Source organism: Rhinatrema bivittatum, chromosome 4 (genome assembly GCF_901001135.1).
Source record: "Rhinatrema bivittatum chromosome 4, aRhiBiv1.1, whole genome shotgun sequence".
Lineage (NCBI taxonomy): Eukaryota > Metazoa > Chordata > Amphibia > Gymnophiona > Rhinatrematidae > Rhinatrema > Rhinatrema bivittatum.
The window spans coordinates 326,800,551-326,818,551 of record NC_042618.1 but is presented as its reverse complement, the minus strand read 5'-3'; the positions used below and the strand labels follow the sequence as shown (position 1 = coordinate 326,818,551).

The window sequence follows — 18,001 nt, the reverse complement described above, 5'->3', positions numbered from 1 at the left end:
TTTTTTGGATAGTGCTGACATTTCTCTATTTTTGATTTCTGGACTGTTTCTATCTGGCTAACTTTGGAGGCACATTCAATAGCCGGCAATCTTAATAGTTAGCCGGCTACCTATAGCTGGCTAACTTTAGAACAGCTCTTTGACCCGACCAGATTTAGCCAGCTAAATAATCCAGTTAACTGAATATCGAAGTTAGCCGGTTAACTTAGCCGGCCAGCAAAATCCCTCCAGGTTATGCCCCTGATTTATTCGACTACATTCTAGCTGGGTAACTAGTTACTGGTTTATCCTATTCCCATCACAGAATACATGTCTCCAGCACTGCACAAAGTGGGTCAGTGTTCAGCAGTATCTGGAAGGTGATCCCCTTGTTAAAGGGGTGGGGAAAAGTTCTAATAAGATGGGCTCAGGGGTTCTTGTCCATTGTGGGATGGGGGAGAGAAGAAGAGAGGAGGGAATCATCACCAGGGCCCACCATTTTGGGAATCACTCTTAATTTTAGTTGATATCACAAAGAAACACCACACACTCTGTTGATGTTCCCATAGACTCCTCCTTTTATTCTGGAGGTAGACATTTACAACAGAATTTACAGTTCTTCTGCTTTTATATGTTAAGAGGTAAGATTTCCACAAAATACCTCTTTATATATGCAGGGAAGATCCTACTTGCATACAAGAAGTCCTTTCTTTCCTCCAAAATAATCTCCATTGGTTTCTTGTCCAGTCTACTTCTGCTGGAATACTTCTGGGTCTTACTTCTTTCCCTTATACAAATTCTGGGTTCCAGGAGATTTGGTTTCTCACATGACATTTACTTGCAGGTCCTGAACTAGACAATTCAAGGTGTTTGGTGACCTCAGTCCAAAGGCTTATATTTGAAGTCCTCAGGCATGCTGATTCAGAGCTAAGCTACTCCCCTCTCTTTCAATATTCTATGGCAAAAATCCTCTCATACTTCCAGCGGAAAAATAAAGATTTGGGACTTTTCCTATAAGAGTCTATGCATATTCTCTTTTGGCAGAAACCACCTACTGCACCCTCAGTTGGGTGCAAAGGACTGTACAACTCTCTTCTGAGTTAAATAATGTCTTTACCCTTTGATTAAGACCAAGAATCTTTACATATGATTTTTTTGAGGGGATGGGGATGGTGTGGGAGGAGGAGGGTGATTAGATGCAAGCAGCTTTTATAGTGGTCATACCCCATGTTTTTAACATTCTAAATGTCCTAAGTTCATTATTCAGTTGTTTGTACTGTATTTGGAATTTGCATCTATTAATATATTGCCTGCAGAATTCTGATTAATTTTGACCCACAATGATAGTATTGGCTAGGTAAAGGAGCTTTCAAAATCTTAACATACTTATTTCTCTTCAGAAATTGCAGTACAAATTAGAATGATAAAGAGTAAGTGTTATGACTGTTTCTACCTTACTTTTGATTATTCACTTACCATTTGAAAAACAGACCTGAAAGCGGGATACAATTCAAATTTTAATCCTACACATGGGAAATCTTCACAGCCATGCCCTGCAAAAAAACAAAACAGTGCTTGGGTGTTTGCTTTATCTGCTATATAAATTAGCATTAAAACATTCTGGTTAAAAAAAAATCTGTCATACTGTGATCCAACACAAGATATGATATAAAATGTTGGCACTATATGATCGATCATAGTATAATGCAAGATAATACATGAGGTAACACTGCAGGATCCATCTGAAGAAAATAGGATAAAACATAAGCATTGTCAAGTTAAGTGTAAAACATTGATAAGACAGGCGAAGAAAGAATTTGAAATGGCCATAGAGGTAAAAACTCATAATAAAAATTTTTAAAAATATATCCGAAGAAAGAAACCTGTGAGGGAGTCTGTTGGACCATTAGATGACCGAGGGGTTAAAGGGTCTCTTAGGGAAGATAACACCATTGCAGAAAGACTAAATGAATTCTTTGCTTCCGTGTTTACTAATGAGGATATTGGGGAGATTCCAGTTCCGGAAATGGTTTTCAAGGGTGATGAGTCAGACGAACTGAACCAAATCACTGTAAACCTGGAAGATTTAGTAGGTCAGATTGACAAACTAAAGAGTAGCAAATCACCTGGACCGAATGGTATGCATCCTAGGGTACTGAAGGAACTAAAAAATGAAATTTCTGATCTATTAGTTAAAATTTCTAACCTATCATTAAAATAATCCATTGTACCTGAAGACTGGAGGGTGGCCAATGTAACCCCAATATTTTAAAAGGGCTCGAGGGGAAATCCGGGTTATAGACCAGTGAGCCTGACTTCAGTGCCAGGAAAAATAGTAGAAACTATACTAAAGATCAAAATCACAGAGCATATAGAAAGACATGGTTTAATGGTACACAGTCAATATGGATTTACTCAAGGGAAGTCTTGCCTAACAAATCTGCTTCATTTTTTTGAAAGGATTAATAAATATGTGGATAAAGGTGAACCGGTAGATATAGTGTATTTGGATTTTCAGAAGGCATTTGACAAAGTCCCTCATGAGAGGCTTCTAAGAAAACTAAAAAGTCATGGGATAGGAGGCGATGTCCTTTCATGGATTACAAACTGGTTAAAAGACAGTGAAAAAGGGTAAACAGTGGAGTGCCTCAGGGATCAGTACATGGACCGGTGCTTTTCACTATATATGTGATCTGGAAAGGAATATGACGCGTGATCTGGAAAGGAATATGACGCGTGAGGTTATCAAATTTGCGGATGATACAAAATTATTCAGAGTAGTTAAATCACAAGCGGATTGTGATACACTACAGGTGGACCTTGCAAGGCTGGAAGATTGGGCATCCATATGGCAGATGAAATTTAATGTGGACAGTGCATGGTGTTGCATATAGGGAAAAAAAACCCTTGTTGTAGCTACACGATGTTAGGTTAGGGCTGTTCAGCTTTGAGAAGAGACGGCTGAGGAGGGATATGATAGAGGTCTTTAAGATCATGAAAGGTCTTGAACGAGTAGATGTGAATCGGTTATTTACACTTCCGAATAATAGAAGGACTCAGAGGCATTCCATGAAGTTAGCAAGTAGCACATTTAAGACTATTCAGAGAAAATTATTTTTCACTCAATGCACAATAAAGCTCTGGAATTTGTTGCCAGAGGATGTGGTTAGTGCAGTTAGTGTAGCTGGGTTCAAAAAAGGTTTGGATAAGTTCTTGGAGGAGAAGTCCATTAACGGCTATTAATCAAGTTTACTTAGGGAATAGCCACTGCTATTAATTGCATCAGTAGCATGGGATCTTCTTGGTGTTTGGGTAATTGCCAGGTTCTTGTGGCCTGGTTTGGCCTCTGTTGAAATCAGGATGCTGGGCTTGATGGACCCTTGGTCTGACCCAGCATGGCAATTTCTTATGTTCTTAAAATGCCCAGTTATCTTCTTGCACCACAATGTTTCTGTTGAGCTGGTTCAGTGGAGGAGGGAGCACAAAACGCACCAAAGATCCACAATGCCTTGTTCTGACTGGTGGGAATGAGCACATTGCCTTGATGCATTAACGGTGGCGGGAGATAGAAGTAAGGACGGGAAAAGAGGAAAATTCATTTTTGGTCATGAAATCCCCAGTAGCTGCTGTAACTTTCCATCAATGAAATGGAGTACTTGGAAACCTTAGAAAGAAACATTAATAAAAGGGTCTGGATATGGTTGATTGTATTGGATCTAGACATGAGTGTTGCACTGGAAGTGGTCCCTTGGGCCGAGGTGGGGATGACGCTACCCGTGGGAGGGATCCTATGGGTCCCCACCGTCAGCAGGCAGAGAGGGCTGATGGACGGAGGCCGGCTGGCACTTCAGCAATACCAGCCCTCGTTCCCAGCGGGTTGAGCTTTTGGGTGGCAGGGCAGGCTGGACTTAGGTGGCCTCTGCCGATGGATGGATTGAGGTCAGCCCAGAGGCAGCAACATGCGAGGGTATCAGTCCATACTGGATTAAGCGGAGTCCTGGAGACCCGGGCACCAATAGGACCACAGTCAGACAGGGGGCGCCCAAGCAAGAGCAGGCCGAAGCCTGAGTAAGCCACGTCCAGGACAAGGGCTGAAGAGGCATGGTTGAGCAAGCTGGGTTCAAGGCTGGTGGCAATCTGGAAGCAGTGGCAAGCAAGGCTGAGGTCTGGATGAGGAGAGAAACAAGTGGATGGTCAGACAAAGCAGAAGTCCAGGGCTGGAGAGAGGCAACAGAGTAGTCAGGCAATGCAGAGGTCTGGGGTTGGAGAGAGGCAATGGGGTAGTCAGTCAATGCAGAGGTCAAACCAGGTCAGCAGTCCGAAGGAACAGGAACTCAGGAATGAGGAAACAGGAACAAGGATACTCAGGATCAGGAACCAGGAATGGTAGAAGCAATGAGCACTTGACAAGCGAGGGGACCTGATGCAAAGGCAATCTGAGGTAACAGGGCCTGGCCTTATATACCGGAGCTCTGCTGATGTCATTATCTGGGGCCTGTGGCTAGGTTCTGGGCCATGGGCCCTACTTAAGGTCTGGTTGTGCGCGTGCGCCTAGGGAGGGGTGCGGCGCTGGTCGGAATGGCGTCTCTCCGCGGGCCACGCAGAGAGGCCTGGCTTGGAGCGCCGGGAGCAGTAGCAGAGCCGGAGGCACCAGGGATGGCCCGAGGACGGAGCCAGTGGCCCACAGCCGCCAGAGATGAGGGACCAGGCACTGGATTACTTTGAAAGAGGTGAGGGGGCTGAGCCGCGGGTCTGCTGTGGCCAGCGCGCATAACAATGAGTTGCTCCATGTGGAAGGAATGAGGGAAGTGCAGCAATATACTGAGTGAAAGCATGAGAGCATTAAGACCAGACTGGACTTCAGTTTGCAGAAACCCATAGTGGAAGCATTAGACTGTGGAAATTCATAGTGGAAGTCATCACAAAAACATTATCCAAATGCTAATAAATTGGGGGGTTTTTTTGTTTTTTTTAAAGATGTTTTGCCTATTTTGCAGTTGTGAATCAAAAAGTAGTTTCCCAGACATAACTTTATTATTGATCAGTTGACATTTAAAATACTTACTTACTGTACTTGTTTTTAATTTCTGTTCAAGTTTTTAAACGTAATTTGCCAATTTCTTTTATCTTTACGTCACCCTAATTTTTTATGTTATTGATTATACAGTATATTGTATTTTTATTCATACTTTATTGTAATTTTGTTTTTATTATTTTATTTAGTTGACATATTCAAATTCAATTTTTGGTTTTGTTTTATAACTATATTATTGTAAACCGCTTTGGTCAGTGTCTATACTGGTAAAACGGTATATAAATATGCTAAATAAATAAATAAATAAGTGGAGAAACTCATTCATGCTAGAAGGAGTCCCACAAGATCCCTGTAGGGTCCACTGATATCTCTGTATAATGTAATTAATTCTTCCCTTAAAACTTCTCTTTTCTAAATATTAATAGCCCCAGTTTGGACAATCTTGCATGAGGAAGCCAGCCCCCCCCCGCGCTAATGATGCAGTCTTGCAAACGAAAAAAAAAAAAGCACCAGAGCTTACTTCTGCTGCAGCCATTACAGCGGGGAAGCTCGAGCTGGGCAGAAGTAAGCTGTGGTGCCAGGATGGGATGGGATGGGAAGGGCAAATGAGCTGGCACCTGCCCTTCTGATGGCTCTGTCTTTACCCTTCCCACACTCTTGAAACAAACACAGGGCACGGTATAAGTTTGCACTGAATTAGGTGTTACTATTGCAGATGGCTAGGAGGCTCTGTCATAAAAGGACAAGAGCACTGGCTCCATTGTTGGACCAAAGCGTTGGATTATGGATACAGTTAAATGAATTAAGTACACAGGAGTACTTGGGTTTTCTATATATCCAGAGGGCTCCAAAACATGGTTAAACTGAAAAGCGGGAACCAGGCAGGAAAATGAACCAGAGTCCCCAGATTAGCAAATTCCAATTGCTTAGAGGATAATTAGAAGGTAATTTTCAAAAAGGCAGTTCTCCCAGTAGAACAGTTCTTTACCCAGAGAAATATCTTTTTATAAAACTGCCCACCCAATATGCAGGTAAGCTTGCGCATGTCTTGTATGCATGTAAGATTACCTGGACTGAGAGGAGGAGGTGTTCTTAGGGGCAGAAGGAATTTGCTTTTAGGCACATGCTTGGATTTTCATAAGTATGTGAGTTAATTTTCTTGAAAAATTTCTGTGTACATTTTAACAGGTTTAATTTTGTGTGGGTATTTTTAGTGGGATAGTTTTCAAAGCAAACATATGTTTAAGTTCCCTTTATAAAATGGTGTAACTTATGCACATTTTTGTAGACTTTCTTATGTGGAACTGATACAAAATTACCCCCAAATAATTTCTAATATGCATTTGAAGTTTTACTTTAATAAGGAAATTCTGAAACCTATTGAAAATCAACTTACAATCAATTTCTGTTAAATCTTATTATAAGAAAAAGCTATTTATGCTATAGAGATAACTAGCACAAAATCAAAATTTTAATTGGTGTGGTTTTCCCAGTGGGCTCAGTGGCGGTGCTGTATACTTGCATGCAGGAAATCCAGGCTCAATTTTGAGCCCATTTTATGAGCCTCAGGGTTGTTAGAACTGGGGATGCTACAAACGCAACTTTCACCTCTAGGGTTGAGGAGTCCCAGCCATTGCACAAAAGCGACACCTACTGGGCAGATTCAGGGTGCATGCATATTAGGCTCTTGATGGGGTTGTGGTCTGCAGACACTAATCAAGAACTGTCATTACAATGGCTTCGATAGATGGGAGAGAGCTAAAAACAGGGGCAGAAACCCCTTAGCAGTTGCAAATGAAGGCTCATGGTGCTGTAGCTCCAGCAGAAGTTGACTCCCATTGAGGTGAAGCCAGAAGGAGCAGGAGGAAACTACTGGCTAAAAAAAGTTCTCATGTACATTAAATCAGCAGTTTAATTTAGAGGAGATTAAAATCTGAAAGGGAATTTTGAGTTTACACAATAGTATCAGGTTCTTCCGCCTCTTAAGACTATCAGACCATGAACAAGTACCTTACTGGTGCAATTAATGTTCTTTTTCTTGACAGCCTGGATCCATCAATAAACAGATCATATGGGCAGCCTTAGAAAAGATAAATCACAAACTGGCAAAATAGATTAACTAATAAATACAGACATAAATTAGCCTGCCAAATTTTTTTGTTGCTGAATCAAGTCCTTACAAGCCAGTCGGCCAAGATTTAAGCATAAGTAACATATTTGTTTTTCAATCACTAAATATGTGAAGTGCTAAGTTAACGCAAATTGCCATAACTTTTCTTTGAGAGAGAGAGAGACTAGCCTTAATGCCCAACACTAGATAGGTATTTATATCTCTATGGGAGTCCCACCTAGTAACTCGAGGTGAAGTTTAGGTATTAGTGTAGGGGTTTGGGGCCACTTTGACATTCAAAGTGAGATGTACGAACAGAACAGTGCTCTCTTGTGAAGATTTGATGACCCTCGGAGTGAGGAAACTCATTCAAAGATGAGATTTGTGCAATGTTCTCTCAACCTAGCTTGATGGACTCTCTACTGGGAACAAGCTAGGTTGAGAGAACATTGCACAAAAGAGTGAGTTTCCTCACTCCGAGGGTCATCAAATCTTCACAAGAGAGCACTGTTCTGTTCGTACGTCTCACTTTGAATGTCAAAGTGGCCCCTAACCCCTACATTAATACCTAAACCTCACCTCGAGTTATTAGGTGGGCCTCCCATACAGATATAAATACCTATCTAGTGTTAGGTCATTATTGCTTTTCTCTCTCTCTCTCTCTCTCTCTCTCTCCCCCCCCTCTGGGAGCTTCACAACTGCCCACTCCTCTTCTTTTTCAGATTTGCATCACACCATAGGTTATGGTGCTATCGCATGCGTTAAAGGTATATCTTTTGATAAATGACCCTATTAGTTAGCCAAATTGTCCTAGATTTATCTGGCTGTCATACTTAGCCAGATAAACAAATCCGGCTAACTATAAAATAGCCCAGTATATTCAGTGCTGCTGAATATCAAGTTAGCTGAGTAAGTTTATCTGACTAACTTACTCAGCTGGATAGTGGTGAATATTGGCCTCAGTGTGTTTATCACATGTACAAACAGCTGATGTTAAATGACATGTAAATGAGAAGGCTGGTAAAGTATTGCATATGAATGGTATCGCAAAAGCTTAACCTCCTCAAGGTGTAAAGTTCTTTGTGTTGTGCATCTGTGAAGCAGTTTGCATGCATACTATTTTGCTGCACTAACAAATAATGAGCTGTTTTGCACAGTTTTACATCTCATTTCCTCATCAGTACAGGCTTCACGTTAAACACAGTCACAAGCTAGCTTACACACATTACCATTGCTGTTAGCATGCGTAAACTAGCTTGCGTTCTGAGCAGTGCTTTTAATGCACATTGTTTTCTGTTTTGTGGTGACCCAAACCCCTTCTGTCTCATTTACCCATCTCTTTTCCTTCTGCTTTCTTCTCTTCACAGTGCATGATCTTTTAAAGACCACAATAAAAGATATCACATCCTGAAAAGAATACAGGGTTTTTTTTCTTTTTTTTTTTTCATGTCTGGCCCTTTTTTGGATCCAGTCTTAGTATTTTAATCCTATAACATTAGGGGACAATCTTCATGAAGCTGCAAACTGGCTCCATTTTTTTTTTTTCAGGACAGGCTGATGCAGTCTTGGTTTCTTCCCACTGTATTAAATGAACCACTCAAGGTAGATCTACATGATCACTTAAAGAAGTTATCCACCTATGTTAAATGACCCTTATAGTTTAAAAATTTATAATTTTGGGGACCTTCATACATGGCTACCACACACTGCGATACGAGTGCCTTCATATAATCAGTCGGTCACCCTAGGTCCCTTCTTGTCCAAGACTTCTATTTTATAAATTTCTGTTTAAATGCAAATGCTGACTTGCTCTGTTAATTTATTAATAAACTCTATAATCAACAATAAATCCAATGAGCATTTTTTTATATAGCCATACACATTGATGAATTCCTGATTGTCTAAAAATAACTTAGGTTCTTTGTTTATTTTAAGACCCCAAGGTACCATTTGCTGCTTCACATATTCCATCAGCATTACATCGTGTAATTCGGCTCACACTAACCTTACAGAGTTTCATGTGGTCAGACCACAGCTCAGAGCTCCCACTTGCATGTCTTGAAACAAAGACAGTTGCTTATGCATATCTGCCACGTGTTCTTCAGAATTACTAAATCTATTTCCACTGTGTAGAATCCATTCTATTAAAATGTGATTGACTGTGACACCACTATATTAACCGAAAAATGAGATGGTCTGTGTAAAATCCTTTGTTCAAGATACTGCACACATGTTGAGAAATCTACAACAGATTGGAATAGGTATCGAATATATATATTTTTTTTAACTTTCAATGGATATTTAAGAATTAAATACTAACATTCCTTAAGATGCAGCTTTGTTAACAGTTTCATCTGTACTGGAGAAGAGACCTGGTCCACAATGGATGCCATTTGATTTTGTTATAGCACTAGCAAAAGCTGTTTTGTTTTTTTTACAATTATTTTGCTTTTCAGAAACATTTATCTTCAGACGCACAGTATAGCCCTTGGTTCTCCTATGGCTCCAGATTTAGAGAATTTATATGTGCAGGATTTGAAGAACATCATGAAGATTAGAATTTGGTCCAGATATACAGATGAAATATTTTTTTGTATGGACTGCATCCCTTTATGAGTTACAAGAGTTGACTTCATGGATTAACACAAGTGATAGTAATTTGAAATTCACCATGATTTGGGACAAACAACTTCCTTTTTTTTGACAAGGAGATGTATTACAACCATGGTAACAAGAAGCCTGTTGAGAGAAATAATTTTCTGAAATTTGATAGTTACTATCTGAAATCATTGAAATAGGGTCTTCCAGTTAGTCAATTTGTGCTCTAACATACAGGATTTTAGACATCAGGCTAAATTATTGGCAGAAAGGATTTTAGAAAAGCCTATCATAGGCTGTCTATTCCGACCATGACAGCCTGTCACATTCCAAGGCCATTAATAGTATTCAAAAACAGATGTGTGCTTCAGTATACCAACAAATCATAAGCCATAACAGCCTCAATTCATAGGCAGTGGCATGTTCTTGCTATGCATAAGCATCTAGCAACTGCTTTTTTTTTAGTTATTTCTTTATTAATTTTTTAAACCATCACAGATTTAAAAAAAAAAAAAGGACTGGGATAATTGCTTATTCTAAAGGACCTAACATTAAAAATTGTGTGACACAAGCAGCATTACCTGATGTGATACGCTAGGTATGTGGAGTTTGGAACCTACAGCCTGTCACTATTGTGATGTATGTGCCCTAATCAAATCAGGAAAAGTCTGGGAACATACCAGGAACAAATTTAAAAATATTTCAGAAGGGAGATGCCATCAAGATGGCCGACTGAGAGGACGTGCCAGCAAGAGCACCAGATTATTGCCTTCCGTTTTCTTGATTTCCATGCCGCATACAAAGCGAAAAGCGAGGGTACGGGGCAGCAAAAGCACCTCTACCCCGCTGGAAGCTGTTCAGCCACGAATATGGTGCTTTCCCTGATTTAGTCAAGATCACTCAAGATAGAAGAAAGATATTTTTGAATATGAGAGCTGAAATATTACAACTAGGAGCACGTTTCAAGTTACAATTTCCTTGTAAATGTCAAATTTTTTTCCAGGAACAGAATTATGTTTTCTTCGATCCATCCCAGCTCAGGGTTTTCATTGACTCTCATTCTTAGACTTCCTAATACAAACCATCTATTCATGATAGGTATAATAAATAATGTGATGGTTCCTCTCATATTGGCCTATATGTTACATTGTTAAATGTTAAAATTTCCAATTTAACTAGCGCTCCCTAGTTAGGGCTCTCCCGTTTTTCCTTTATTTTCTAAAGTACAGTTATAATTACAAAGAATGTATCCTTTTCTTATTTTCTTCTTTATGAGAATTTCTATCTGTACTTTATATATTACTTATCAAGTGTATACTTGTTAATGTATCTAAAAATGCATAAATAAATAATTAAAAAAAAATATTTCGGAAACTGAATACCAATTGTTTAACATTTTTTGCCGTTTATGTGATATAATGTCTATGTCCAACATCGTTGCTGTTTGAAAACTGTAAAAATGCAAGCACCCATTATATAGAACTGTAGGGAGTTTTCCCACTCTCTCTCCCAACTTAAGGGCATCGTTAAAGATTATGTACAAGAAACCTGAAGGGGAGGGGATTGTGAATGATCACTTGATTACAAAGAACAGTATTGTATTTTTACATTGAATACATTGGTGACTCAGGGATTTACTGAGAAGACTAAATGATTCATATAAATGTGGTGAAATGCAGGATTTCTGATATTTTCTTTTGAGTGGATGAGTATTAGGTAGTGATTGGGCCAATCAGCAATTGCAATGAGTTTTTTGCCCATTGGTAGGTTTGGTAACCTGAATACAGTATACGTCTACGACTGTAATTTTTTGTGCAGGATCACTAATGGTGACCCATAAAGGCAGAAAGTAACCCCAAAGCAGATTATTTCGAAACTGTCAAGCTGAAGACATGTGCAGCACATGCACATAGGATTCATGTTGTAACAGAGGTTTAGTTAGGAATGCAAACACAGAACACTTCCTAACTTGTGCACTGCAGGAAACCTTAAAGGGATAATTCATAATGAATCTAAGACCCAAGTGAGATAAGGCTTACTTCCAGTCCAGATATCAGTCCGGGTCTTTGCATGGTAGATTCTTTCCAATAAGAGCTCACCCATGATTAGAGACAAGACTTCCAAACTTCACAGTACAGTATGATATTAACATGCAACAGCAGCAAGAAATCACAGGTCTCTTCCAGGATCCCATACCTTTCTTTGGCCTCCACATCATCTAAACAGCTGGGAACATTTGAGTGGTGTCTTAGCACTCCTTTTGAGTCCGTGAGGGCCATATAGCAGGCTACTTTTAGATTGAAGTTGGCTTTCTCTGGGCCATCCCCTGGCTCCGTGCACAGCACACCAGCCCCAGACCCAGCAGACCTCGATTCGAGACTGGGAAACACACTTATTTCCCTGATAGAATTCCCCCCCCCCCCACCAGGAGGGGTCCTCTGAGCACCCTAAAGCTTCATTGGAATCTGGCATCAGGCAGATCCCTTTCCCCATCGGCAATGGGTTTGCCAAGAGATATCACAAGAAGTTCTGAAATGGGTGCATTATTTCTGGCTGCAAATACATCCCCTATGAATAGAGTCTTTTCAGGAGCCACACCCTCAGGATCTGCCAGCACAGGGATAGGTTCTCGATCAGTGGCTTCTGAAACATGGACAGAATGGTTAGTTAAGACTGTACATTAGGAGACATTCCTAAAGATATCAGAGTTGTCTGCTTCCCCAGATCCTGAAGCCACAGTAACGAGAATCAGACCTAGACCTGGCAACAGATCATAGTCCGGTGTGGAATTAGAATTGGTAAAGGCAAGTACAAGGGTCAAAATCCAATTCTGTAGCCAGTGCTTTCCTTCAGGATCGAAATGTATCTGGAGCCCTGGGTGAAGCGTCCCCTTCAGGAACAGTGTGTGTCTCATCAGGAGTTCCAGCTGGAGTACTCTCTTCAGGCATAGGGTCCAGCACGACAGGAAGAGTCCCTCCCAGTAACCGCAAGTTCCAGAAAATGAGCAGGGGTACTGATCCTGCTCAAAAGCTTTTGGACTTGCTGCGTGCTCCACGTTACTTGCTCAGGTCAGGGATTGCCTCTCTTAGAATGGCCCTAGCACTTTGCTGGCAGGTCACGCAGAACAGGCACAGGATTTGGCATTGGGCTTGCAGCAAGGTCCAGCCTGGAATCAGAATCCAGCTGGGCAATCGGCATAACATTTGACCCAGAAGCTGGGGTCTCAGCAGGCTACTAGAAGTGAGAGTCAGAGGTTGGTACTGTAACCTCTTCTGGATTTACAAACTTCCAAACTAGGGCGGTAAAACACCCCTTAAGGTTTGTAGAGCAGGGCAGTCTTTCAGCTACCACCATCATTTTAGGGCTTCCCCTGTGAGCAAAAAGCTCACTGACTTCACTTTGAGGGTCTCATTCCTAAAGTGGGGGTGTATCCAGGCATGGCACTGGTTCAGGTAACTTTCAGGATGCCTTTGGCATCAAAAGGATCTAGTCATGGAGGTACAAGCTCAATAAAGGCAACGGTATGAATATCACTTGTAACTGGTGCCAGTTCCTTTGTAGGGGCTGAAGTAAAAGCTGGTTTGGGTGAGATTGCAGATTCTCCAAATCTCTGGCTCCCATGCTTTCAGGAAGTCTTTAGAGTCCACTTGGGCAAACACCTTGGAACCAGTCTGGGGCAAACTCCTCTGCTACTCCCAGGAGCTCCTGACAAATAAGGGACTTTCTAGTTGCCTCAGTATAACACTCAGCAGTTCAGCTTTTGTAAAACCAGAAGTGGCACCCAAAGATAAAGTTTCAAGATTCCTTTGGGTTGAACCAAAAAACTTTGTTGGGGGTGCAGGAAAGTTACAAGCCTCAAATCCCATGGGTTCAATTCAGGGCACAGCACAAGGAAGTCTTGAGAGAGTAAATTGTATGTCACAGGCTGTATTAGCTTGAAGTCACAGTTCTTTTTCTCCATCTAAATCAAGACTGGATTACAGTCAGGACTGCTGCACAATTTACAAGCAGAACAGCTTGCAGGGTGAGGCAGGTTGCTTGGGCAGCGTTTGGAATGAACTCTGGCTACAGCCTAATGGCTGAGGTAGCTCACATCTGTGAAGTGTTTCTCTCTCCAGCAAAACATACAAAAAAAACAAAACAAAAACCTAGTTCTAACCGAGTACTGATTACACTTAATGTCATTTTTTTAAACTAGCCTCAGACCAGGGCTAGATCTCTTTTGGTCTGAAAACAAACAAAAAAACCCCAGAACAACAAAAAGCAGGGCTTGCAGCTTACAGATGCAAAAACCATTTAAAGATGTTTGCCACACTTTTCCTCTGGCCAGCTAGCTGCAAAAGCTGGAGGCAGAATAAAGGGTCCCCAGTAAGTTCTCAGGCTGAGGACATCTGCAGCACACACTCACACACACACACAGGATTCACGTTGCAGTAGATTTCATTAGGAATGCAAACACTTGTGCACTTCAGGTAAACAAAGTGATAATTCATAAATTAAGGTAAATCTGAAGTGGGATAAATCTTACTTCCAGTCCAGATATCAGTCCGGGTCTTTGATTGGTTGGTTCTTGCCAATAACAGCTCACACATGATTAGAGACAAGACTTCCAAACTTCACAGTACAGTATAGCATTAACACATAACAGCAGCAAGAACTCACGAGTCTCCTCTGGGAAACCACACCTTTCTTTGGCCTCCATGCTATCAAAATGCTGGGAACACCTGTGAGGTATCCCAGCATTCCCAGGAGTTCTGCGGCCAGCTCTACTCACCCCTCACCGAGGCCGTTTACCTCGCCCCTGCGGATGTGGCCCAAGGAAGCCGCTGTCGCCGCAGCCCTCCTCCACAGCAACCTGACACCATTGGCACACCTTACCCCATGGGGTTCCTTAGGCGCATGCACGTGGCTCGTCCCGATCTTTAAGGGGGCCGTGGCAGGAAACTAACCCGCAACCCCATCTGTTGACATCAGCAGGAAGGCAACTCTGCCCTCCCAGAATTGCTCCAGCTCCCGCTCCCTGGACTGCTCTTCTGGCCTTGACCCTGTTACATCTCTTGAATTCCTCTGCTCGCTGCCTGCCCTGACCTCGGCTAGTCTCCTGGATTCCCCTGCTCGCTACCTGCCCCGACTTCGACTTGTCTCCTGGATTTGTCTGCTCACTGCCTGCCCTGACTCTGGTCCATCTGACTCTACCTTCACCCAACATCCACCTGCAACCTTCGTACAGAGACCCGCACCTAAGTCCAGCCGGCCCCCGCACACCCAAGGGCTCAACCTGCGGGGAATGAGGGCTGGTAGTGGTGAAGGTCCAGTAGGATCTGCTCTGCGGGGAAGGGGATATCCACTATTCCTCCCAGAGATGGAAGCCATGGCCCAGTAAATCCGGGAGAATCTGGACAGGGGATTTATTCGTCCCTCCTCATCACCCATGGGCACAGGGTTCTTTTTTGTCACTAAAAAGGATGGCTCACTTCGGCCCTGCATTGACTACCGTGGCCTCAATGCTATTACAAAGAAGGATCGGTACCTGTTACCCCTTATTACCGAGCTCTTGGCGGGGACCTACAGTGGGGTTTGCCCCCTGTAGGTAGCGTCAACTCCCACCTTGGCCTAAGGGTCAACATCGCAACACCAGTTCTGTGCACATCACACCAGCCGAAGACCCTGGTTCAAGCACACCTTTTTTCCTGCCAAAAGCATGGATCTGTATTAGGACAAGCATGGACTTTGTATGAATCATGTTTAATTTTTCCAACAGTTACATCAAACTATGGTAAGGATTGGGAATTTTCTTTGCATTTAAACAAAAAAATAATAAAAGAAATAAGTATTGGATAAGAACAGACTTAGGCACTCATATCACATTGTATAGTGTAATAGCTGTGTATTAAGGTCCCCAAAACTATCATTTGATGAATTATAAGGGTCTTTTAACACAGGTTGGAAAATATCTTTAAGTGGTTTTCTCCACTGTATACATGGGCCTGTAGTGTTGGTTTTTCTTAGGGAACTCAGAGCTACAAGGCCATGCATGCAATGGGGAAAAAACAGGACTGGATCAACCTGAAAACAAATGGAGCCAATAAGCAATCCTAAGCGACAATGACTAAGTATAAGTAAAAGTGGACAAAATGAAATTATATAACATAAATATATTCTTCTTCACTGAGAATCCATAGTACTTTAAAATGGCAATAAAAGGCCTCTGTGCTACTTGATTAGCTTACTTGCAAGGTGCTTGATTTTCTGCAGCAGCTGAGAGGTAGATTTAAGAGATGAGAGTTAGAAAATTCTGCAGCATGGTTTTTTTGAGATTTTGTGGATATTCTTTGCTCCACTTGCAAATATTTACATAGTTTTGCATCCCTCAACATGCACAAAGAAAGCCCCAAAATGTTTTGTGTTCCAGATTTGTTAAGAAATACCCACACATTGTTTTGGTTCTGCTTTTTGGTGAATGCATAAAAGTAACATCTTCACGATAAAAGGGAAACATTGCAGAGGCAACAAATCTTTGTGTAAGGCAGGTTAACAAAGGTAAGAGGAGTAAAAGATTGATATGGCTCTCTCAGAAGATAGCAGAAATGATAAGATCTAAGAGGTTAAACATTTAAAAAAAAAAAAAAAAAAAAGCAAAGAAATATGGGCACAATCAGGAAAAACCATAAGAGAGGACAGTTAGAAGAGCAAAGGTTCAAATGAAGGAGAAACTTTTTTAGATACTTTATGAAGAGGCAAAAAACAAAGAAGGAATAAGTAATATGAAGGGCGAGAGTGAGGTTTCTGAAGAGAAAAAACAGCAAAAGACCGAAAACATCTAAGATCTTATGTTCAGTATTTATGAAAGATGCTGAAGGTGATTGATCTAAGGTAGAAAACTGCATTGATAAATATGAAGTGATTACAAGCCAAATTTCAGAAGTGATACCATAAGAACATAAGACTTGCTATACTGGGTCAGACCAAGGATCCATCCAGCTCAGTACCCTAGGGGTGTGCATTCGTTTTCGCCGTATTGGCGAGCCGCAACGTATATTGCACTATTCGTAGTATTCGTGGGGAAGCGAAACGTATCGCGATTCCCCACGAATACACGAATCTTCCCCCGAATTATAAGGCCACCTAAATAAAAATTTAAACAACCCCCTCCACCCTCCTGAACCCCCCCAAGACTTACCAAAACTCCCTGGTGGTCCAGCGGGGGGTCTGGGAACCATCCCCTGCACTCACACCCTCGGTGCCGGTTTCATCATGGTGCCAATAGCCTTTGTCACAGGGTCTACCGGTGCCATTGGTCAGCCCCTGTCACATGGCCATAGGCGCCATCTTGTGCTCTTACCATGTGACGGGGCTGACCAATGGCACCGGTAGCCCCTGTGACATAGTATGGGCAAAGGCTATCGGCGCCATTTTGAGTACTGGCATCGGACGGCCGGCGTGCAGGAAGTCGCTCCGGGACCCCTGTTGGACCCCCAAGGACTTTTGGCCAGCTTGGGGGGGCCTCCTGACCCCCACAAGACTTGCCAAAAGTCCAGCGGGGGTCCGGGAGCGACCTCCTGCACGCCAGCCGTCTGATGCCAGTACTCAAAATGGCGCCGATCGCCTTTGCCCTCACTATGTCACAGGTACCGACGGTCGGCCCCTGTGACATAGTGAGGGCAAAGGCGATCGGCGCCATTTTGAATTCTGGCAGAAGATCGCCTTTGCCCTCACTATGTCACAGAGGCCGACCGTCGGTACCTGTGACATAGTGAGGGCAAAGGCGATCGGCGCCATTTTGAGTACTGGCATCGGACGGCCGGCGTGCAGGAGGTCGCTCCAGGACCCCGCTGGACTTTTGGCAAGTCTTGTGGGGGTCAGGAGGTCCCCCCAAGCTGGCCAAAAGTCCCTGTGGGTCTCGGAGCGACCTCTTGCACGCCGGCCGTCTGATGCCACTACTCAAAATGGCGCCGATAGCCTTTGCCCATACTATGTCACAGGGGCTACCAGTGCCATTGGTCAGCCCCTGTCACATGGTAGGAGCACAAGATGGCGCCGATGGCCATGTGACAGGGGCTGACCAATGGCACCGGTAGCCCCTGTGACAAAGGCTATCGGCGCCATGATGAAACCGGCACCGAGGGTGTGAGTGCAGGGGATGGTTCCCGGACCCCCCGCTGGACCACCAGGGAGTTTTGGTAAGTCTTGGGGGGGTCAGGAGGGTGGGGGCTGTAGTTAATTTGAATTTTAGCTGGCACACGAATAGAAATCACCGTATTAACGCATCGGGGCGCCAT

At 42.7% G+C, this 18,001-nt stretch overlaps 1 protein-coding gene across 1 annotated transcript in view; it reads right to left on the bottom strand.

The window, feature by feature from the left end:
• Positions 1 to 18,001, bottom strand: part of PIK3R6 (phosphoinositide-3-kinase regulatory subunit 6) — a 276,075-nt gene that overhangs the window by 238,433 nt on the left and 19,641 nt on the right. The window contains 1 exon segment of the mRNA XM_029600333.1: positions 1,456 to 1,532. The gene's annotated coding sequence lies outside the window, so the exon portion shown is untranslated.